Source organism: Pan paniscus, chromosome 15, assembly GCF_029289425.2.
Source record: "Pan paniscus chromosome 15, NHGRI_mPanPan1-v2.0_pri, whole genome shotgun sequence".
Classification (NCBI taxonomy): Eukaryota; Metazoa; Chordata; class Mammalia; order Primates; family Hominidae; genus Pan; species Pan paniscus.
In genome coordinates, this window is record NC_073264.2 from 99,123,301 (window position 1) to 99,147,029 (window position 23,729).

The 23,729-nt window shown below is 43.7% G+C and overlaps 1 long non-coding RNA gene across 2 annotated transcripts; it reads right to left on the reverse strand.

Moving 5' to 3' along the window:
* Positions 1-1,388: 1,388 nt before the first annotated feature.
* Positions 1,389-23,285, reverse strand: LOC100976243 (uncharacterized). 2 transcript variants are annotated; one of them, XR_003025665.3, is made up of 4 exons: positions 22,543-23,285; positions 13,733-14,007; positions 4,728-4,882; positions 1,389-4,285 (listed from the first exon to the last, which is right to left on the reverse strand). It is a non-coding gene; the product is annotated as an uncharacterized LOC100976243 (long non-coding RNA). The 2 variants fall into 2 exon arrangements; XR_004666303.3 differs by lacking the exon at positions 1,389-4,285 and having other exon boundaries at positions 4,315-4,882.
* Positions 23,286-23,729: the final 444 nt, after the last annotated feature.

Here is a 23,729-nt window from a genome sequence, read left to right on the forward strand (position 1 = left end):
CAAGAAATTATATAATTGCAGGACTGAGTCTCAGCTGACTGCAGATTTAAAATGGTGAATTCTCTCTTCTGATGTCTCAGTTTGTTGGCCATGAGTGGACTGAATCCTATACAGCCAGGAGAATCTGCTTCCAAGATTTACTCCCCCCTAGCAAATGGCATATGCAAGTCCAGATCTTTTAGAAGATCTGAAATAATTATTTGGAGAAAAGAAAGAAAAGGAAAGGAAAGGAAAGAAAAAAATAAATGTATGATTTCTTCCTTGAGTACTAAGTTTCCTGGTTCTATTTAGAAGAGATTATAATTTAAAAATGTACGCCCCCATCTTTTCAGGAAGATTTCTACTGTATAATGTGACAGACTCATTGCTTTTAGTTTATTCAGAGCTGGTGCTAAGAATATGAAGATGAACCAAATGTTCTTCCTGCCCTTAGGGAGCCTGGTGTCCAGCACAGGACACAGACATGGAAGTGATAGATTGAAGGTTTTGTGGTGACAGGAGTGGGCACAGAGAGGAGATGCATCCTTGTCTGCCTGGGAGAATAAGACAGAGCTTTGCAGGAGGATGAAGACAAGTCGTCTATGTCACAGTGGTGGAGATGCATTTGCCATATGGTGACCATATTTTCTGAATCAAAAATCGAGATACATGATCTGACACAAGGTTTGACGATGGGACAGAATTTTGAAATCAAGGCTGTCCGAGGAAACCCAGGACATATGGTCGCCATAACCAATCATTACTGTGCACACAGGGGGCATGGTTTGATCCACAAACAACCAAAGCCAGGATTCAGGCAGACAATTTATATCAACGCTTGACTGCATATGTGGCAAACTGTATTTTCTGACCCTAGCTATCGGCCTGACCATGGCTGGACACTCATTCATTCAGAGCAATCCTAAATGAAGTTGGGCATGCCGGAATGTAACAGACTTTAGAAACTACCTGGTCCAAACTGCACCTTACCATGCCAGTGGAGAAACTGAGGCTCAGAAAGGGGAAGAGACTCTCTCAAAATCATGCAGCTCCTACGGAACAGAGCTGGGTCTGGGTGATTTTTCTTCCCCTCACCAGGGCTGGATTTGAGAGACACATCAGAAAAGCCCATGAATTGAGAGAAAACACAACATGCCAGCCTTGGTGTCACTAAGGCCACAGTCAGTAGATTCACTCCCGACTAAACAACCAAAGTGTCATATTTGATGGCCTTGAGCTCAGATCTCTCCAGAATATTGATGAGGCTGCCAAGCTGAATGTGAGAATGCCAGGCTGTTTAAGACGCAAAGGAGGTTGTTGTAACACGATTTGTCAATGCCAAAGAGTTCCAAGGACTCTGAGTCTTCAACATTATATTCTACTGATCTTTCTCCATTGGTGGTGAAGCGATAATGAAAAGAGAAAGCTCATGGAAATAGACGAGGTATTCACGTATGCGCATTCGGGAAAGAGAGCTGAGTCTCAGCTGGAAAAGTGGAAAATCAAAAGTCCTCCTGACTTTCCCCAAGATGGCACTGGAGAGGGAACCCACCTGAAAGCTACACCCATTGATCTTGAATCTCTGGTCGTTCTGACTTGGGAAGAGGCTGAGTTCCAGACGTACATGCTGCCAAGAAACACTTAGTGCCTTCACAGCCAAAAAAAATGTAACACGCCTGCCCAGCATGTGAGAAGGGCAAAAAAAAAGTGGTTTTTCCTCTGGGGCTGACAAATACCAGCCCAGAACTCTGAGATTAAAATGCACGACAGACATGCTCTCCCTGATGCGGGCCTGGACTGGAGAAATAATTTAGAAGAACTGATGGAATGGCCTGTGCTTGGCTTGCATGCCTCTTCCTCTGGAATTCCAGCATAGTCCCAACTCTGGGATCCAGAGCTTGTTGTGGGCATGTGGTCTAAGCTGGGGACCACCCATGAGTTTTCCTTCCTTTCCTCTCCTCTCCTTTCCCCTCTTCCTTTTCTAGTCTTTATTTTTCTCTATTTATCTCATTGGTTGTCTTTTGTCTTTCTTCTCTTTTGCCTTCTTTTCTCTTCTCTTCCATTTCTTCCCATCCCTTCTCTTTTCCTTCCTTCCTTCTCTTCTCTCTTTTCATTTCCTTGTCTTACTCCCCATCTGGGGTGACATACAATGGTGCAAATTAAATATAAATTGCTTTGTGCCTAGATGCTGTTGGGATCTGAGATGCTCTCCCAGCTTACTGATCGTTCTTAGCCATCCATTCATATTTTCATCCATCCACCCATCTACCCATTACCATCTCCTGCCATCCTCCCAACCAAGCATTTGTCTATCCTTCTCTTCAATTCACATCGGCAAGCATTTCCCAAATCACATATAAGCACCAGGGACCCAACAATACCCTATGACAGCAGAAATGAATATGACCTCAACCTGGAATTTGAGAAGTCACCCAGTGTAGGAGGCAAACTTATAATTATTACTTAGTAAATATTTGATAAGGGCAGAGCCTTCAGTCCATCAGTCTATTCTGTGCAGCCTTTTTTTCTTTTTTTTATTTTTAGAGACAGGGCCTCGTTTTGTTGCCTCAGCTGCAGTACAGTGGCACTATCATAGCTCACTGCAGCCTTGAATCCCGGGCTCAGGGGATCCTTCCTCCTTAGCCTGCCAAGTAGCTGGGACTACAGGCATGTGCCACCATGCCCAACTAATTTTTTAAAAAATTTGTAGAGAAAGGATCTCACTATGTTGCCCTGAATGGTCTCAAACTCCTGGGCTCAAGTGAACCTCCTGCCTCAGTGTCCCAAATGCACTGAGATTACAGGCCTAAGCCACTACACCCAGCCTCTGTGTACTCTTTAGGTGAAAAGGAGTTAGACCTTTGAAGAGGAGAGAAAACACCAACTCTCTAAGTTGAAGGAGCACATAGGAGGTGCACATAGGGTGACAACGAATTGTCCTGAATTGCCTGGGACTGAGGCGATTCCTGGGATGCAGAACTTTCAGCTTTAAAGCCAATATAGTCTCAGACAAATCATGATGGATTGGTCACATTGTGTATGCATTGGTCTGTGTGGCAGGCATAATAACAGCCACCCAAAGACGTCCAAATTCTAATTTCTGGAATCTGCAAGTATGTCACCTTATAGGCCAAGACGGACTTTGCAGATGTGATTAAGTAAAGGATTTTGAAATGGGGAGATTATCCTGGACTACAATCATCCTTATAAGGGAAAGAAAGAAGAGGGTGAGAGTCAGAAAAGGGAGACGTGCTATGGTTGCAGAGGTTAGAGTGATGCAGTTGCTGGAAGTGCCCCACAGCCAAAGCAAGCAGGTGACTTCCAGGAACTGGAGAAGGCATGGAACAGATTCTCCCCAAGGGCCTTCCAAAGGAACACAGCCCTTCTGACATCTTGATTTGAGCTCCATGAGACCCATTTTGGGCTCTGACCTCCAGAACTTTAAGACAACAAATGTGTGTTGTTTTAAGCCACTAAATATATGGTAATTTGTTACAGCAGCAATAGCAGACTAATACACTCTGCTTTCCAAAAAATCCCCCAAAGACTTGAATGCAGGTTGCTTTGCTGCCTTTCTATTGCCCAGGGCAGATTCTGGTTTCTCCCAAAATACCATTCCTTTATCAATGAAGGAGGCAGCGTGGGAAGTGTTGAGAGCACATTGAAAAGCAACCATTTACTGATCATCCAGGTTAAGCTGGAGCACTAGAGTGGGAATTCAGATGCTTCAGCTGCATGTCTGGCTCTGCCTTTCCTTGCTCTGTCAGCTTGGTCTACCTCTCTGGAATCTCTGGTTCTTACTTATCTCTAAAATGAACTAAATGAACATAGAATTATCATCTCAAATTTATAAACTTTGGTAACATTCTTAAGTGATCATGCATTCGTAATGTGTTTGTGACTGACTCCAGAGCATATGCATTTTTGGGGGGTGACATCACACCCAAGAGGATTAAAATGGATTCTTGGATGGGGGGCTCTTACTGTTTCTGTGTTTTAGAAACAGGTGTACAGATGATACATAACCGAATACACAGTATACCTGTGGTATGGAAGGTTCATGGGGTGGTGACAAGGAAAACGTGTCCAACACGTCTCCTTCCGGGAGTGCTAATGGCAAAGAAAAAGGCTGAGAATCATTTGTCTAGTTATTGCACCACCTGTTGCTATTTGATAACGTGTTTTAAAGGGCATGGGAAAGATGATGAAGCAGAGGAATCTCAGGAACTTTCTGGAGTCAGATGAATATAAATCCAATTCTTCACGTGGTTGTAGATCTGTACCACTCTGAGATCAGTCTCTTTATCTGTGACGGAAGACAGAACTGTTCTCAGGTTGTTGTTGGTATTTCATTAGATAAGACAGAGAGAGATACAGATATATAGGCAAATATAAATTGTCACAGGGCCTGGCCTTCAAAGATGTGTCTCCCCTTTTCTTCCTCATCTTTTTGCTCCTTAAGAAACGTCATTGTGGAACCATTTCTTCACTGCTCACCCCTTACTGTTGTGCCCCCTACCTGACACTTACATTTGCTTGTAAATTGAATCAACATATGGAAACATCTAGCTTTATTTCATTCCCTGATTAGTGGAGCGCCAAACATGTGTGTTTGATTACTCTGGAGGCCAGGGAGCAGACAGCACTGGAATAGTCTGACCCCTTTGGCCAGGGAGAAAAATTAGGCCCAAGGGGTGGCCTGGCCAAGCTGCCCCTGTGCTGTAACGTGGTCACAGGGTTTCTCGCACCTTCCATCAGGCCATGGTCCAAATGCAGGGGGAGCTGAGGGTTCAGCATGGAGGTCGTTCCACCGGGTCTGCTTGTGTTACGATCAATTTGTCTTCAGAGACAGCACCCGTGCTTCCAGAGACAGACTTTGTTCTTACCATCCCATCTTCCCACACTACGGAGTAATAGAAGAAAAGAATAATGTTCTATGGCCTGTTGTTGTTAGGATAAGGATTCCATGTCATGCCGTAGTGTTCCTTTAATGAACACCCATGGGGGGAAAAATAAATCTCCAGGCTCAATAGAGGGGACAGAAAGGCTTCTTGAGGACATTTTCCCTTTTTAATCTGGCGAGTTTCATGCATTGGAATTCATCATGTTTCCTTCTGCGCTTGGGCTGCCAGGAAACTCAGAGCCAAATTTGTGTTATATTTCTAACATCTGTACCAAACCTTTCTGATTTTTTTTATGTTTTTATGTTTGATTCGTTCTTTGTAACTTTATCTTGTCTGCTGCTCCTGGTTCCTTCCCAGAACCCTAGTGGGCTGACTTGCTCTCTGGGTAACTAACACCAGTGAGTATTCCCAGAAGACGACTACTGCTATTCTCCCCACTTCCCCCTTTCTGAACCCATTAAGGCTTCATAGTCCTGCCTTTTTTCACCAAATGTTAATATCACACTTAAATTGTGATCCAGAAGTCACGACCCACAAAGGACCACTTGGACCTTGCTTCTTATTTGATACCTAACTCCAGGAATTGCCTCTTTAAAGGCACTGGGTAAAAAATGATGGACCTGGCTCAAGGAAAGAAAACCCAGTCAAAGCTTAGGTGAACAAATATGTTTGACCACTTAATATAGGTATTGTGGAAGCCAAGATGCATGGACTCTCATTCCAGAGCCCACAGTCTCACTGGGGTGACACACAGGGAACAGTTAGTGTAGTACAGTCCCCTAAGTGCTATGGCGGAACAGGTGCATTGGAGTACTGGAAACAGGAGGGAGATCAATGTTGCAGACCCCAGGGAATCAGGCAATGCTTCCTGGAGGAAGTGGCACTTGAGCTTAATTGTAAAAGGCAGGCAGTTGAAAACTCATGTCCACATAGAAAGTTGCACACAAATATTCATGGAAGGTTTTATTGATAATTGCTAAAATTTAGAAGCAATCAAGATGTTCTTCAATAGGTAAAGGAATGAACAAACTGTGGTACATCTGTACCATGGAATATTATTCAGCAATAATATTGATATGGAGGAGACTTACATGCATATTATTAAGTAAAAGGTGGTTAAAAATCTATATGCTTTCTGATTCTAATCATAAGACATTCTGGAAAAGGCTAAAATATCAAGAAAGTAAAAAAAACATTAGTGGTTCTTAGGGGTTTGGTGGCAAGGAGGAAGGGATAGAAAAAGAGCTCATGAAAGAGAGAGGGAAGACCAGTGTGCAGAGTACAAAGGTGGTCAGTGAGAAAGGACATTCCAGTTGGTGGCAATAATAGAAGCCAAGGCATAATAATTGAAAATGCAGAACCTGATTCAATCAGCACAGGTCAGGCTGTGTTGCAGAAACTAAAATACAAGAGAGGAATAAGGGGGATGAGGCCAGTAAGCAAGTGGACCAGATCACAGAAACCTGAATTTTGTCCTTATGACAATGGGGAATGTTTAAAATAACTTAAGCACAAGCATGCGATGGTCACATTTATTGGTCACTGCCACCAAGAAGCTGTGGACTTAAACCCTCATCTTTGCCTCCTTCCCTTACTCCTCTTCCAAGCCCAGTCAGTGGGGAGTAACATGATCAAGTGCACTTTTTAATGTCTAGTCTGTGAATATAGTTCATCAACAGTGTTCAGGAATGATGGGGCAGCCTTGAGCCAGACGGTATGACAGTCAATAAAGACAGACCAAAAGTATAGCTCAGTGAATACAGAAGCATTTACTGGACATTTACAAAGTGCTAGAAAACTGCACATTCTCTCGTTGTCTCTCTCTCTCTCTCTCCCTCCTTTCTCTCTCCTACCCTCTCACTCTTCTTTCTGCCCCCCCCGTAACAATGTTTTAAGTTTGGTTTATTATTACATGCATTGACAAAACTGAGGCTGATTGCCATGAAGCAATTTTGCCTAATGTCAGAAGAAAGTGAGCCCAGGTCATTGGGCCCCAAATCCAATGCTTTCTATTTGAACTGCTTTCAAACTTGCTATCCACCTCTATTCATCACATCTGAACTCTTCCAGCCTCTGCCAAAGAGGTCATTTCTTGGCACACTGAATCCCATTGTGGAGAGGGATAGAATAGGTGTGCCCTGGCCATCAGGTCACTACAATTATTATATATAGACTTCTGACTTGTGCATCCATGATCTCACAGCAGCACCGATTATTGTTACCCATATGTGTTATTAACAGCCTCCTAAGGCTGCTATAACAAAGTACCAAAGCACGGTGGCTTAAAACAATAGAAACCTGCTCTGTCATAGTATGAAGGCAGAACTCTGAAATCAAAGTGGCAGCAGGGTTACTTCCTTTGGGGGCTGTGAAGGAGAATCCCACGCATGCCTCCCTCCTAGCTTTGGGTGTCTGCCGGCAGTCCTTGGTATTCCTTGGCTTGCGGCTGCCACACTCCCATTTCTGCCTCCATCCTCACATGGCCTTCTTGTTTGTGGTCTCTTCTATGTCTGCGTATGTCCAATCTTCCTTTCCTTTCTCTTACAAGGACACCAGTTGTTGGACTTAGGGTCCCATCCTAAATCCAGATGACCGCAATTACTTCTGCAAAGACCCTATTTCCAAATAAAGTCACATTCACAGGCGTGGAGATCAGGACTTGGCCTGGTTTCTTTGGGGGACATAATTTCACCTGCTACTGCATAGATGAGCAAGAGGAGTTTTTGCGAGGCTCAGTGACTCATCCCAGCACACAGCTAGGAAGTAAGGGAACATTAAGACAGAAGACCAGCTCCTTCTATCACAAATCCAGGCCCCTCCTGTCTCTAGATCTCAAAGTCATTATCTCTGAATGCAACCTTTGGTTTAGAGACGTACATACAGCATTCAGAGCCAAGGAGAATCAAGGATGCGGTCCTTGGAAAAAGAAACACCTTGGAACTTGAAAAAAGAAACACCTTTCCTTTTCTATGGGAGTGTGCTTATTATATCTTGCTGCATAACAACTACCCCAAGACTTTTTGGACTAAAACAACAAGCATGTTTTATCCCCGAGGTTTTGTGGGTCAGCAATTCCAGGTTGCTTAGCTGAGACTTCTGCATCCAGGTTACCCCCAGGCTACCATCAAGGTATCAGCTAAACCTGCAGCCATCCCAAGGCTTGGCCAGGAAAGGGTCTGCTTCCAGGCCCACTCATGGGGCTGTTGGAGGGCTTGGTTCTTCCTGGGCTGTTAGACTGAAGGTTTCAGTTACTTGCTTGTTTTTGGGTAGAGACTGTTCTCAGTGTCTGGTCACCTGAGCCCTCCACAGGGCAGCTTGCTCACTCAGTCAGAGAAGGGATGGAAAAACAAAAGCATGTCACCATCTACCATCACCTAATCTGGGACCTGACATCTCAATCATTAAGCCACCAAGCCTGTCCCACACTCAAAAGGAAGAGATTACACAAGGGTGTGAATACCAAGAAGCAAGGATCACTGGGCATCACCTTAGAGACTGGTCACCAGACAGAGCCACAAAAGTAGACCCTCCTTGTCTATGGGTGGAGTGATAGAAAGATGTGAGGAACAGAGCTATGGCAATCATTTTGCTGCAGTGAAAGGAGAGCTGGGGATTTTGAGGAAGGCATGGCATGGAGCCTGAGGACAGGGCCAACACCAAGGGATACAGAAAGAACAGACTTAGAAGAACCAGGTCCTTGATGACATGATTAAGCCTCTTGATCAGCCTCCTCTGTAGCCAGAAACCTCGGAAATGTTCAGATATAACGTGAGATAATAAATGCCACGGACAGAAAGTCCTAACAGATGCATGACCCCACATATAAATATGGGCAAGGTAGTGAAAATAACCTCCTGAGGTTGTTTGCCTCTGGATACAAGCCTTTTTTGTCATTCATTATCATTTGCTCACAGATGATTCACATCGGTACTGTGAGCTGGCCTGGGGTGACCATCCACAAGCTCAGGGCTGGGTTTCTAGCTGCATCCATATTCCCCTTATATTGAAGAACACCTCATATTTTATCAAGAGCCCCGAAGTCAAGCAGCTGATGAGGTTAAGGTCTGTCTACACCTGAGCACACAGCCAAAACCCCCAAGTCCCAGGGACTATTCATTTCACTGTGTTCGCAGGTGGGTTTTTAACAAAATTAGTAATGAGAACTTGCCTCCAAATCCCTTTTCCCTGGTGAATTCACTGGGGGAAGATCAGCTGGTCTGGGGGGAGCCTGCGTGGCCTGTTTTTTTCAACTGATGTTGAAATCCTACCATCTCCCAGCTCTGCCCTTCCACCCGCACCCACCCACATGGAGACAACTAACCATTCACTTGTCTTTTCCCATTTCACTGAAGAATTTGCCAGCACAGGCTCAGCACCCACCCTCTCTCTCTGACTTCCTCAGACTCCAAACAGCACATATAGAAAGTCAAAGTGTAATTGTGGAGATGTATTTGTGCTCTGGCCTTTTCAACATTTTGAGAATCACACACTGTGGGCTCCCCCCGAGCCCTGCCCTTCTCCCTACCCCATAAACAATGTCTGACCTATAGCCTTTGAGGTAGGTTTCTGATGGGAATTGCAGATGATGGAGCCACCTTCTGCTTTAGGGACCTCCCCCATTCCCGGGTGGACACCGCCGCCCCCGCAACCTGCTCTGCTTCATGCATAGAGGGAAGAAATAACTATTCCCTGGAGATGCCGCATCTGATTCATAAGGAAAAAAAAGGGATTTGAGGGGAAGATAATAGGAAGGATTTTGTTTTGTTTCATTTATTTCTCATTTCACATTTTATTTGTAGAAGTTTAATGACTAGATATCAATGTTCTCTTTTATTTATCTACTTTCAAATTTTAATGAATACTTCTGGCTATAATTACCTAATTTTTATACTTAAAATGACTAGACACCTGTAGTTCAGAGCACATTGTATTCCAGCATGATGGCTTATGGTATCAAGTGCTGCATATATATGGATTAATCAATAAGCAAATTCAATTCTTATGAGGTGCAGTTCATTCTTTAAATTGAAGAGGCATTGACAACAGGAGGGAGAGGGTTTAGTGCTACTCTCTTAGGATGAGAATCTACCATGAATGTGTTCACTTCTCTGTTGTTCCTTTATTATCCAGGGAAGTGGCTTAATATTTTCTAAGAGTGGCCATTGCAAGCAGGACTCACCTATCCTTTTTTAGATGGATTTCTTTATTTTCAACACAGTGTATGAGTAACCTGAAGAGGGGGTGGGTCTCAGTGCCCCCTCAAACCATTCAATTCTATAAAATGCCCAAGAGGTAAACATTGGAGGACTCCACTTCTAATAGGTATGGAAAATACAATTCTACCCTCTCTAGATGTGGGTCCTGATAAGGCTAGAAACCTCAGCTTTTAAAGTCATTGGTACTCTTTGGTATAATGACAACCACCATTGGACTAGGTACCAATTTTAGGGCCTGTGTCTGAGGCACTATGCCAGGTGCATCACATACAAATTCCAGTCTCACAGCAGAGTGTGAACTGGTATCTTCATTCTACAGATAAGGAGGCTCAAGGTGTGACAGACCGTATCACATGTGAAAGTCATGTAGTTAAACCAGGAATATCTCATATCTAAGCATTTTTTTCTGCCCACTCTATTACATTAATTTATTGTTTCTCTCCTTTAATTTCTTTCCTTCTGGAGTACTCACACTAACCCTTCTCATGTTCTGTTAGAAGCAAGGCTCATTAGAATAAGAAAGGCAATTGCTTGAACCTCACCATCTTTTGCTGGAGCTTACAGAGAGGCAGTCATGGACCTCTTGAGACCAGGAGGCCCAGGTACAGGTGATAAGAGCCCAGCTGAGACCAGAAAGGGCAGAAGGTGAGTGACTAATGGACTCCCACCGCCCGCCCACTGGAACCCTGGGGGCCTGGAGGCAAGGAATTGTGAGCTAGACTAAAAGAGCATTTTCAATTATCCCAGGAGAGAAGTATTTAGACAGGACAATTAGGTCATTTAAAGTGACCATATTTTCTGTTAGAACCAAGGGAATTCCTAGTTCAGCCTGCCCTGGCTTTCTTAACCTCACTGGGTAAAGACATTGATGAGGGAAGAGAGGAGTCTCCCCACAGCCTGGTGGCTCACAAGGTGTCATCCGAGACCTCTGTGGAGGGTTTACAATCAGAGGAGGCTTGTGGGACAAGGTGCACAGAGTAGGTGAGGATTCATTGAATGCAAACTGATGAGAGTTTTCATAATGTTAAATAGGGAAAGAAGAGGAGGGTCACAAGGGTAGGAAGAAATTGTAAGCCACAGGATGTGTAAAGGCTGTTTTGATGAGGGAAGTTTGGACCACTCTGGGTGACCCACCTCTGTGAGAAGGAGAGATGTTTGGGTGGGGCTGGTGGAGAAAACGGCACCTTGTTAAGGCCAGAAAGATGGCCAGGAATTAGCAGGGAAGAGACACGGGGAGGGCTTTCTCGGAAAAGGGGCCATAAGTATTGGTATAGTAACAGTTTTACATTTAAATTTAAAGAATGTCTTGATGGATTTTCAAGGTGAGCTTTTTAGGCCTTTCCACCTTCCAATGTCCCCTACTCCCCATTTTCCCTACAGATCAAATGATCAAATTCAAGCTGCTATGGCATTTGACTTTCAAAGCCCAATAAATTTCATTCCTTGTTAATCTGTTTATTCATCTCTTATAAATACTCTTTCCACCCCCACCCCAGTTTCACCTGGAGGTCTCACACAGGAGTGCCTTCTCTCTGCTATGCTCTCTGACTGCTGTGACCCCTGTGCACCCAGGTGGGGCCACAGTCACTCCAGGAAGTCTTCTGTGCTGGCCCCACATCTTTCTCTTCTTCCTCTTTCAGCCTTCTCTGGATGCTAACAAAGCTGTTGATAGCTGTTGATGGTTTGGCTGTGTCCCCACCCAAATCTCATAATGAACTATAGTTCCCATAATCTCCACATATTGTGTCATGGGAGGGACCTGGTTGGAGGTAATTGAATCATGGGGGCAGTTACCCCCATGCTGTTCTCATGATAGTGATTCTCACAAGATCTGATTTTTTTTTAGGGGCTTTTCCCCCACTTCACTCATACTTCTCCTTGCTGCCACTATGTGAAGAAGGATGTGTTTCCTTCTCCTACTGCCATGATTGTAAGTTTCCTGAGGCTTCCCCAGCCCTGCAGAACTGTGAGTCACTTAAACCTCTTCTTTATAAATTACCTAGTCTCAGGTATGTCCTTATTGCAGTGTGAGAATGGACTAATACAGCTGTGTTCTGAGTCCGATTTTATCTGTTTTATGGGATTGCGATAGCCCCAGCTCTGCTGTGTACTCTTGGAGCACAATGCTCTTGCTGTAGAATTCCTCAAATTCCCCAACAGACCCTAGACACCATGGATCTTTCCATAACACTCTGCAATTAAGGGCTGGTTCCCAATGACTGACTTTTGAAAAATACTAGACCTTCTTCCATTAGCAAAATGAAACAAACAATACCATTTAAACTTGATCATAATGTGTTTGAAATCTCATTTTCTCTTAACCAAATGTCTTCTACTTTTTTAGTTGAACAACTTAAACTAGAAATTTACTATACAAGTTATAAGTCTGAGGTATTAGGCTTTCCTTTTTTGATTACTGGTGGCAGTCTGATTTGTTTATATAGTGCTTCCGAGTTGACAGGAAACTTCTGGAGCCATTATCACTTTTTCCTACACAAAGGACTGAAAGAGTATTTTCTATCCATTTGACAGATGAAGAAGCTAAGGCATGAGGGAATGAGCAAAAGTAAGCCCAATATGCTGCAGGAGAGGAAGGGGATCCAAGGATACCTGACAGAAAATTTTCTGCTCATTTTAATGCACTGGCCATTGTCTTCTTCTTCTTTTTTTTTTTTTTTGAGACAGAGTCTGACTCTTTCACCAAGGCTGGAGTGCAGTGGTGCAATCCTGGCTCACTGCAACCTCCGCCTCCTGGGTTCAAGCGATTCTCCTGTCTTAGCCTTCCGAGTAGCTGGGATTACAGGCTTATGCCACCATGCCCGGCTAATTTTTGTATTTTTAATATAGACGTGGTTTTGCCATTTTGGGCTGGTCTCAAACCCCTGACTTTAGGTGATCTGCCTGCCTCAGCCTCCTAAAGTGCTAGGATTACAGGCATGAGCCACTGCACCCAGCATGGCCCTTGTCTTATAAATTCTAAAAAGCAGATACTACTGCATTTACCTAAGACCATTGACAGGGAGTCTGAAAACTCATAGACATTCATTGGAGTGGAGTGAGAGGTGGGAAAGTGTGTTGTTTTGGTGGAGTGAGGCTCAGATGCATTTCTCATTCTTCCTCTTCACGTAATCGCAGCACTGTGGGAGGCCGAGGTGGGTGGATCGCCTGAGGTCAGGAGTTCGAGACCAGCCTGGCCAACACAGGCAAACCCCGTCTCTACTAAAAATACAAAAATTAGCTGGATGTGGTGGTGTGTTTCTGTAGTCCTGGCTACTCGGGAGGCTGAGGCAGGAGAATCGCTTGAATCCGGGAGACGGAGGTTGCCGCGAGCCGAGATTGCACCACTGCACTCCAGCCTGTGCAACAGAGTGAGACTCATCTGAAAAAAAAAAAAAAAGAAGTAAAATTGTGTAGGAAAATATTGTATTTCCTTCAAGCCCAGATTAAGGGTTTTGCAAAAATCAGTTTAGGAAGAAAAAGGGATGGAACAGAGCCTTCTGTAATATTTTAAATCAAAGGGGTTGGCTATAAAATATGGAGACCAAAATAACTGCTGAGAACACAATGCTTTCACATAAAATAAAAACTTGGGAAGAAGACTGCCGATAAGAAAGACTAACAGTTGGCACTTACATTTCAGTGTTATTTACCAGCAGGAAAAGGCGATTTTGACTGATTGAGTTGAATGTGCTGAGTTGATGGTGAGTTCAATATGGCTGCAAAGCTCGGTACTGTCCTGGTCATTGTGCCTTCCGGGAGAGGGAGAACGACTGTGAGTTCCTGAGCCCAAAGGTGATCTTTTCTTGCTTTGTAGTTCTGAGGAGACTGCACCTGGACAAGTTGTAGAAATTTGGGCTGTGCGGTATGAGATGCATGTATGCAGACTAAAAGGCATTCAGCCAACGGATCTAAAAATAATTAAAAGAAGAGTGAGATTACCTTTCATGGATGGACACAAAGACCAAATATATGTATTTACCCTAAATGACAACAGAAGGAAACCAGAAAGATAATTGAAGGATTGTGAAGATCAAAGGGCTAGAGGATTTGCTCTTTCTGACACAAGGGTCTAGAATTGCAAAAACAAACAAAAAAAAAACAAACAACAACAAAAAAAAAACAGAACAAATGTATGATGCTAACATGTAGTTTGCCTGACAGAAAACCTTAAACAAAAACATAGTGGAGTTACTTCCCTTGGAAGAACTCAGATCTGGGGGGTGATTCAAAATCTACTCTCATAAACTGTCAAAAGTACATTGGGAAGAGAGGAATCATGTGCAATCAGTGAAAGAATAGTTTAGAGGATCTGCTAGGATAGTTCATCATTGCCTACTATGGCAACGTGACATCAAATAGGAAGCCCCAATTGTGTTGCTCAATTACATGTATATTCAACAAGCAGAGCCTTGGGCATAGAACAGGACTCCTAAGTTTCTTACAGCCATGATAGAATATAGAGTATCTCTTTGAAACAAGCCCCTACATAAGCCTCAAAAAGAAACAAGTACAATTCAGAAGATGTGAACTCAGGGAAATCCAAGAAAAGAGGATGAAAAATCAGATTGATGGGGAAAGAGACTGATACAACATTTTTTGAAGCCAAGTACTGCTAAGTTAATCCTGTAGTTGATCTCAATAAAAAGGAGGACATTAATAATCTGTCCAAAAATACACATTTCAGTGTATTTGGTGGAAGGTAAAGACTTAGAGAGAGAAGAGCCCAGTGCAAAGACTAAGAATAGTCCAATATGGCTGCAAGGCTCAGAGGTGCAAGGCACAGAGACTACAGGCTATTTAGAAACCAGACCAAAATCTCTATGATTCAGGCAGAGGTTTCTGAGAATTACCTCAAGTCAGCAAGGGGGGCCACTGGGAAATCGCACATATAAAAATGAAACAATAAAGTTTGTGTTTTGATCATCCTGTAAAGATCTGTAAAGATTGTCCTGGCCCTGAAATAGAGAATAGACAGGAAGGGTGAAATAATAGAGGTAGGAGATAAATCAGGAGTTTGTTGTAGAAGTCCAGAAAAAAAGATAATGAGGCCTGGACTGAGAGAATGGTGGAAAATGGTAGTGGGTTGGAGAGATTGAAAAAAAAATGAAAACTATTGAAAAGATAGAATCCATAGGCCTCGTTTTTTAATGAGATGGGTGGGTTGGTGTTGAGGAAAGATAGGTAAAGACATCTAAATTTCTCAGTTGGGCATCAAGTATGTGGTAATGCCATTAATCAGGGGACACTGACAATGGAGTAAAGATTTGGGGACGAAGATGTTATAGGGAAACTAAAGTAAAGTCAACTTGAACATATTGGGGTTTTTTTGTTTGTTTCTTTGTTTTAAGATGGAGTCTTGCTCTGTCACCCAGACTGGAGTGTAGTGGCAAGATCTCGGCTCACTGCAACCTCTGCCTCCTGGGTTCAAGCCATTCTCCTGCCTCAGCCTCCCGAGTAGCTGGGATTACAGACACCTGCCACCACACCCGGCTAATTTTTGTATTTTCAGTAGAGATGGGGTTTCACCATGTTGGCCAGGCTGGTCTTGAACTCCTGACCTCAAGTGATCCGCCCTCCTCAGCCTCCCAAAGTGCTGGGATTACAGGCATGAGTCACCACGCCCAACCAAAGATATTAGTTTGAAGGCTCTGTGATATGGCCAAGTCTAAAGACAGTCATCACATATATGAATGCAAAGGTCTGGAGTCTATGGAGAATCAGGGCTGAGAATGAAGCTCCAGAGTCATCACCATGAGTGGTTAATGCAGTCTGGGAAGCAGAGGGATCCCAGGAGATAATGTAAATGAGATAATATAAAAATTATTTATGATATGTTAAATGGCCTATGGCAAACCTTGAGGAACATCAACATCTAATGGCTAGGAGAGAAAGACAATCCTGGAAAGGAGAATAAGAAGAACACTGAAAGAGGCAAAAAAGAAACCCAGATCTAGGGGCTATTAAGGAAGTCCCAGGCAGGACCCAGGAATATTCTTCAAGATAATGGGATAGGTCAGGGCACAAGTACTAAGAGTCTATTATGGGTTCAGCTTTTTTGATACAGAGATGAATAAGAGAAACATACCTGACCTAACTGCCCAGAGAAGCCAGGAGGATTTAGAAAAAGAAACACTAGGGTTATGTCTTGAAGGCTGAAAAGGAATTTTCTGGGAAAGAAGTCATGCCAAGCATGAGAACCTGAATATGTGAAGTCCAAGTCATGGCCCAACATGATGTGTTTGAAGAACAAGAAGAAATTCCATTTCACAGGTTCAATGGGTTTGTGGTGGAGGGGTGTCTGGGAGGATATGGGCACATGGGGATTTGGAATGGAGTGGAAGTCTGTGCTAAGAAGCCTGAGTCTTGTCTTATCAAATGTGGGGACCCTTAGAGCTTTACAAGAAGATAAGGAGCATGTTTCATTCTAGTTCAGAAAGGTATCTTTAGTAGTGATAACCCTAGAGACTATAGAACTGTGTGGAGAGGAGACATATTTAGGAAAGAGACTGGGTATGCTTTAGATATTAATGCAGGGGATTCAGGGGGTGGGTATTCTGGGGCTTGTCTTGGGCAACAGGGAGGACAATTCTGTTTTTCCAGGAAGACAAGAGGAGGACAGTTTTAGAGTCCAGCAAGGGATAGTTGAATTAAAATGAACCTAGTCCTGATCATTGTTGCCTATTATTTCCATAAAAAAACAAAAACAAAACCAGAAGCAGTGGGTAGAGGCATTGGCCAGATATTAGGAATTTGAGAGGAGATGAAGGGCTAACCAAATCTTGGCGATGGATTAGATTTGACTTTCTGGAGTTGAATCAGAGACCATGATCATAGACCACGGCACAACCTCTGACAGCATCATGTCTTTCAGAGTCTTTGGTAGGGAGGGCAGCTGCCTTCTGCCGAACATCTCCTCTGTTCTAAGACCTTAACCCACGTGATATAATCAACACTAATGCCGACACTATGAAGTCACCTTTAGGAAGCTTGCCTTGCCGTGGGTCAGATTTTAAAAGTTGCTGAGTTCAATTTCTAGCCCAACTCATTCTGGTTGCCAAGGGGCTTTTTTCTTCTTTATATTCACATTCCCTTTATCCATTGATCACACTGTCTGGTATTATCTGGCATCACCCTGGTGAAACAGTTGGCTGACCTTACTACTTCCAGACTCCTTAGCTTGCTAAATTGCTATGGACCAAAAGTGAGACTAAAAGGGAGTGTAATGGAGCAGAGGGAATCAAGATTTGCATTATCAGTATGGTGGTTCTTCTTGATATTGCTGAAAACTCCATCACGTGAGGGGCAGAGGAGGCTGTGTCTAATTATGTTTTATTTTTATCAATGAATAAGTGCTTCTCTTTCTAGAAACCCCCATTAAAAGCCAGTGAAAAAGGATCAGTTGGGACAGCGTCCCCAGACATTCTTCACTTCCCATCCCCCATAGGCACTGAGTGCTTCCTGAGTGAAACATGGCATGTGATATTCTTCTCTCAATTATCCAGGTGACAAGGCAGTTATGTCCCTCGCAGGGTCATGACCAGGACAGAGTACCATACATGGATCTCCCGAATCCTCTCTGCTTGGGGTTGGCAGCCTCCTTTTCACTGCTGTGATGGAAACAGATGAATAAATGAGCTAGAAACCATGGACCATCAAAGAAGCTGTCATGACTTAATGATGACTGAGTCATTTCTCAGATGAAGAAAATGAGGCATAAGAGTTAAAAGTTAATGCGTTACAGGTCACGTCTCAATCTTGGTCTCCATAGAAGTGTATGTATATTTCTGGGTAACTGTTTACACATTCCTCTCCTCCATGTGCTGTGAACAATTGGCAGAAATGGTCTGTCTTCCAACTCTGGATCCCAATGCTTCATAGTGTTGGCACACATAGACTGACTACGATCTCATAGCTACACATGCTGCTGAATGAGAGGCTATTGTTTGTCAGGCATTTTACTGGTCCTGGCATTTGAGTAATGATGTTAATCACTTTTATCTAGTTCCATCTCCAATTTCACATTGCATTTGTTGTTCATTTTAATCCTCTCTTCCTTGTGAAGAAGACAGTATTATCATCACCATTTTTGCAAATGTCGTAACTAGGAACGTAAGAGTTTAAAACCTGCCTTAGTTCACGAGGCTGCTAAGTGGTAGATAAGAACTTGAACCCCAAACTACTGATTCTGAATCTTAAATGGATGTGCACAGCTACCAAGATGAAGAGGACCCCATCTGCACCCTCAGGAAGGTTCTAGTCTCAGAGAAGTGGCCTCAGAAAATAAACTGAGGGATGTGCACTCCACTCCTTTATTCACTGGGGTCTGCCCGTGGGTTCCAGTCTAAGGGTTTGCTCTTCTGAATGAGAACGATGTCCTGCTTGGGGGAGGAAAAGCAAATAGACAGGCCTGAGAAGTGGTTCAGTCATCGTCAATGTCATGACTGCTTCTTTGATGGTCCATAGTTCCTAGCTTGTTTATTCATCTCTTTCCATCACTGTACTAAAAATGAGTCTGCCAACCCCAACCAGAGAGGGTTCAGGAGATCTGTGCACAGTATTCTGTCCTGGCCACGACCCACCAGGGAGCAGGCAGGAATTAAGTGATGCAAAATGCTGGTATGAAATATTGCCATAATTGCTTTCTGGAAAATAACAAGCTTAATTCCCAGTAAAATGGCATTAGAATTTTCCAGGCCCTCAGACGGGGAAAATAAAATGCCCTTCCTAGAAATTTCTCATGCTCTGTGTTTTCTACGAGATGATGAAGACTCTGTAGAGGATAATGTGGAAGGTTTTGGAATCTATGCTCATTGCCCTGTTTCATCAAATGTATGTGGGACTCTTCTTAAACAGACAAAAAAACTCCAAAGCCCAGGCTGATACATATTTTAAAAATTTCTATGAGAATAAAAAATGGCCCTAGAGTCTCTCAGCCTGAGTTCCATCCTGTCACTTAATAGCTAGGCATCGTTGAGTGCCTTACTTAAGGTAGAAAGCTCTGATTTTGTTGTCTGTAAAAATGAGACTAATACTAGAATTTTCCTCATAGATCTGTCAGTACCTTTTAATAAGTTATTCCAGATTAAACACTTAGCCTTGTGCCTGATACAATACATGTTGGCAATGATCTTAACACTTTTACTGTTTCTCTTCTTCTCTTAGCTGATATGTTGAGACTGAACTGTTTTACTTCAATGACCCTTTCTTCTGTGCCATCACTTCCTTTCTGAATTCATTGAATTATTCTAAGTAGAGAATGTCCTCACAAGGTGGTTTTGTGGATCCACAAAGCCCTACGGTGGTTCCAGAGTAATGTCTAGTGCTGGATAAATGTCTATGGCCCTGAAGTTTGCGGGGAGAGGATTGGTGAGTTGAGTCAATACATGTTGAACTGTACAGCAAGAAAACTCAATTCCTTTCTTGTGATAATTGAAATCATTTCAATTCATTTCCTTCTTGGTTGGACAGAAACATGTTTTCAGTAGTGAGCAAATCTTGAGGGAATCCATTGACCTGAACACTCATATAATGCATGAAGTTAATGGACAAAAAATGATATTCATCTTCAGTTAATAATAGCATTTTCTTCTGCAGCACCTAAACTTAGGGGTGGTGAGGGATACTATTGGTGCAGTCACTGTGCCACCGGCAGATGCATGACCTTTGTTGTATCTAACTATAATTAGATCTACGGTGAAATAAAATAAAAACCAACACAAGTTTTGACACTAAGATAATAAATTATAAATTATGGAAGTCTACGCCACCAAGGATCTTGTAAACAACAGGCTGGTCTCTTAGCAACAGACCAAGGAGAGCAGGTTGTTGATAGGAATGGAGCAGACAGGATTGTTTTGCAGTGATTACTACCAAACACCAGGAACTAGATTTCAACACCTGCCCGAGGCCCCATCCCTGCCCAGCCTTTCTTTGTCCAATGGCCAGTGACCCTTTCCCACTGACCCAGATGACCAGACCCCATGGAAGGGACAATAAAGATATGGACTGAAGGATAGAGGTGGGCTGAGGATACCCTGTGGGAACAGGAGGGAACTACAGAGGGGGCGGGAGAAATAAATACATTCTTATTTGATACTGTTTAAAATTAGGACTCTAAACGGGGAACTCCTCTTTTCCCTGCCCCCAACTCCCTTTGGTTTTAAAAATCTCACTGAGAGTGGTTGTCATGAAGGAATTTAGACAAGACTTTGACAAGGTGCCAAAATGGTTTATTTTAAAATGTTCCCGAAAGCACCGGAATATTAAGTTGGAGAAAACGTTGCTTGGAAGAGCGAAGGGGTTGTGGTCACACATTCTTGGAAGAAGGGTGATGGAGATTAAGGTGTTTGTAACCTGGAATTAACAAAGGCAGATGGACCGAAGGACTCAGTCACCAGGGAGTTTTTTTTACAAATACATGTGTAAGAGTGTGTGTGAGTGTAGGTGAGTGTGGGTGAGTGTGTGTGTGAGTGTGGGTGAGTGTGTGTGAGTGTGGGTGAGTGTGTGAGTGTATGTGTATGTGTGTGTGTGAGTGTGGGTGCGTGTGTGTGAAAGTGTGGGTGAGTGTGTGAGTGATGAGTATGTGTGAGTGTATGTGTCAGTATGTGTGAGTGTGTGTGAGTGTGGGTACGTGTGTGTGGGTGAGTGTGTGTGTGAGTGTGGGTGAGTGTGTGGGTGAGTGTGGGTGAGTGTGGGTGAGTGTGTGTCAGTGTTTCTCAACTGCGGGGCATTTTCGGAGTTGGGGTGCAGAAGGAGATTTTCTTTAATTAATTAGATGTTTACCTCCAGCATCATCCCTCAGTGGTTTAGACAATCATCTGCCCACATGTTAGGAATGAGATTCAAGAAAGCCTCTTGGAGTGAAATTTTCCTGGATATATCCTGATTCTTAGCGGCACACACCCTCTCCCTCTTTCTGTGATAGAAACAGCCAGTTCTGCATTATTCCAAACCACAAAGCAAGCGACATGCCATCCCAACTTAGGATATGAAGGAAGTATCAGCCCCCTAATTGCACAGGGGCCACACAGCCTGCATCTCCCTCCATCGTCCCGACTGCATGCTTTTTATTGTTTCATAATAAAAGTGGCCGGCTAAATTATGACTACTTGTGATTTATTTGCCATGTCATTTAGACTTTTCATATGTATAAATTTGCCATTTGAAAAGAAAGAGAAAATTCACTGCTATTCCCCAAGGCCTCGTTTTTGGGGAGCTCCTCTAACATCATGAACAGAGGCTTTGTGACTTCTAAAGTGATTAGCTCCTATCCGGAGGTTTTGGAACATATCTGTGCTCAGAAGCAGTCTGCCGGGGTGAAATTCTATCTGGAATAGTGTCCTAACCCCATCGGAGAGAGACTCTGAATTTTTCAAACGCCTGTTAAGGACCCCTGGGTATGAGCCCCGCACAAACATGTCTGCGGCACCCACAGCTGTGCCGCAATGAAGGCCTCATTTCTCCATTGCACAGATGAAATTGCAAAGGCCCAGCAATGTTAGCCAACTTCCCCAAGCTTAATGCCAGAGCCTGCTTCCACTCCAGGACAAAGTGGTTTCAAAGTCCATACTTTCCCCACCCTGGTGGCCTGCCCTGGGGAAGGTCACTGCCAAGAAGGCTCCTGGGCCGTCTTGCAGCTGCTGCCTCTTCTTTCAATTATGAAAGAAATGCATCATCATGAAAAATCAACAATACACAAGATATAAAGTTAAAAGGCAAAGTCCTCCCTCATCCTCTCTCTCAGCCCCTCAAGTATATTAGAAGATCTTTTTAGGGTTGAATTTTCACTCTGCAGGAGGGTGTTCTGTATGCAAAGAATACGACCCTTTCTTCCTCTTTAATTTGCTTATAGCTGGTACATTTCGAAAAAATAAAAAGTGACCCATGCCTTTGATGTTTTTTTTCCCCCTTATTTTTGTCAACATATTGTGGAGAATGCTGAGTTCTTTGAATTGTTTTTCCCTCTGACAGCAAATCATCAAGATGTACTTTTCCAGAGCCTAACATCCTTGAATTCACAAAAGTTCCAGTCTGGAGTCATAATGTGGAACGTAAGCAGTTCTAGTCAGTTCTGATCTTGGCAACATGAATTCTCCCCTTTCCCCGGGGAGACTCAGAAACCTGCATTTTCACAAGATTTCCCAAGTGACATGTGTGCACGACAGGGTTTGAGAAACCCTGTGCTGGACTCAGCTGCTTCAGAGAGAAGACACAGAACAATTGCCAAGCTATCAAGGAAAGCTCAGACTGACAGCAGAGAACTCAATAGAAATGCCCCATCCGACTGTTGAAACTCAGGCCCAAACTACTGCAAGAGAGTGGAGAACTGTTTCTCCTCTGAAAAGGCCCGATTTCGACTAAATGAAAGCAAAACTGTAGGGACAATTTCCCACCTAGTAGCTTGAAGCCCTACCCGGTCACCAAATTGGCCTAGCTGGTCCTACCTGCATTTGGTAAGAGCCGGGGATTGGGACGAGGCAGAGAGCAAGACCAAGCTGGCTTCCTCTCCGGTTTCCTCCGGGGTGGCTGGGTCCCAGGTCCTGCCCCCGCCTCGCCCTGTGCAAGCTCGGTGCAGTGCAGCCCCTCCGGCTGTCGCCCCACAATGCCGTGCGCAGGCTGGCAGCAGTTCAGCTGAGGACTAAACGCTTGGCTCAAGTTCAACACGGCTGCCAAGATTTGGCAACCAGAGAGTTGCAGGGAAGCAGCAGGCTGCTAAACCCTTTCACATTTTTAATTAGATCCACACACCCATGTCTTTGAGCTATCATAAATATACAGATGACATAGAGAGTATTATTCGGGGTTAAAAAAAAAAAAAAAAAAAAAGGAAGCAAACTCTACTAAGGTACAGCTTACCTTATTGAAATAATTTCCCTATCACTAGTTTGAGGGCTGAGGAGGAAAAACAGAAGGTAGTGATATTTGCTTAAGTAGAACCACGTCTGACAAGGGAATCTACCCAGGATCTGGAAAACACAGGTCTCGGCTGCCTTGCTATCTTCCTGGGCTTCGAGAATATCACCAGAAGAGGGCATTCTTGGCGCCGGCTCAGCCCTGTGCAGCCCGGAGCTGGCAGGGAGCAGTGCTGGAGGAGTCATCCCTCAGGCCACTCCCACCTCCCGTTCTTGGGGATAGCTTTAATATCGCCACGGAGCAGAGAGGTTCTCTCCTTCGCCCTAAATGCAGCAACTTTTATACTCCATGTTGCCTTACTATTCTTCTCGTTTTATTTCCTTCTCTGGATTGTTTTTGGGTATCTTCCCCTGGAAAACAATTGCAGATGCTTCTAAATTTTTCTAAGTCCTGTGCCGCAACATGCTCAGCTTCTTCCCCTCAGAACCAGCCTTTCCCCTTGCACTCAGCCCCTGGGCGATTGTCCCTCCGGGGAGGAAAGAAGATTCAACTCTTGATTCAAATGCTCCGGGTTTCACTCTGGTTTCGCTGTGTGGCTTTGGACATAGGATTTCAAAGCCTTCACGTTGGTTCCCTCATCTGAAAGATCCCAAAGCAATTCTGGCCTCACAGAGTGGCTCTGGGGTTTAAATCCTACGTACAAGGCTCGTAACACAGTCAGCACCCAACACTGAATATTCGATAGAACATGTGCCTTGTAGACAGTCAGCTAACAAAC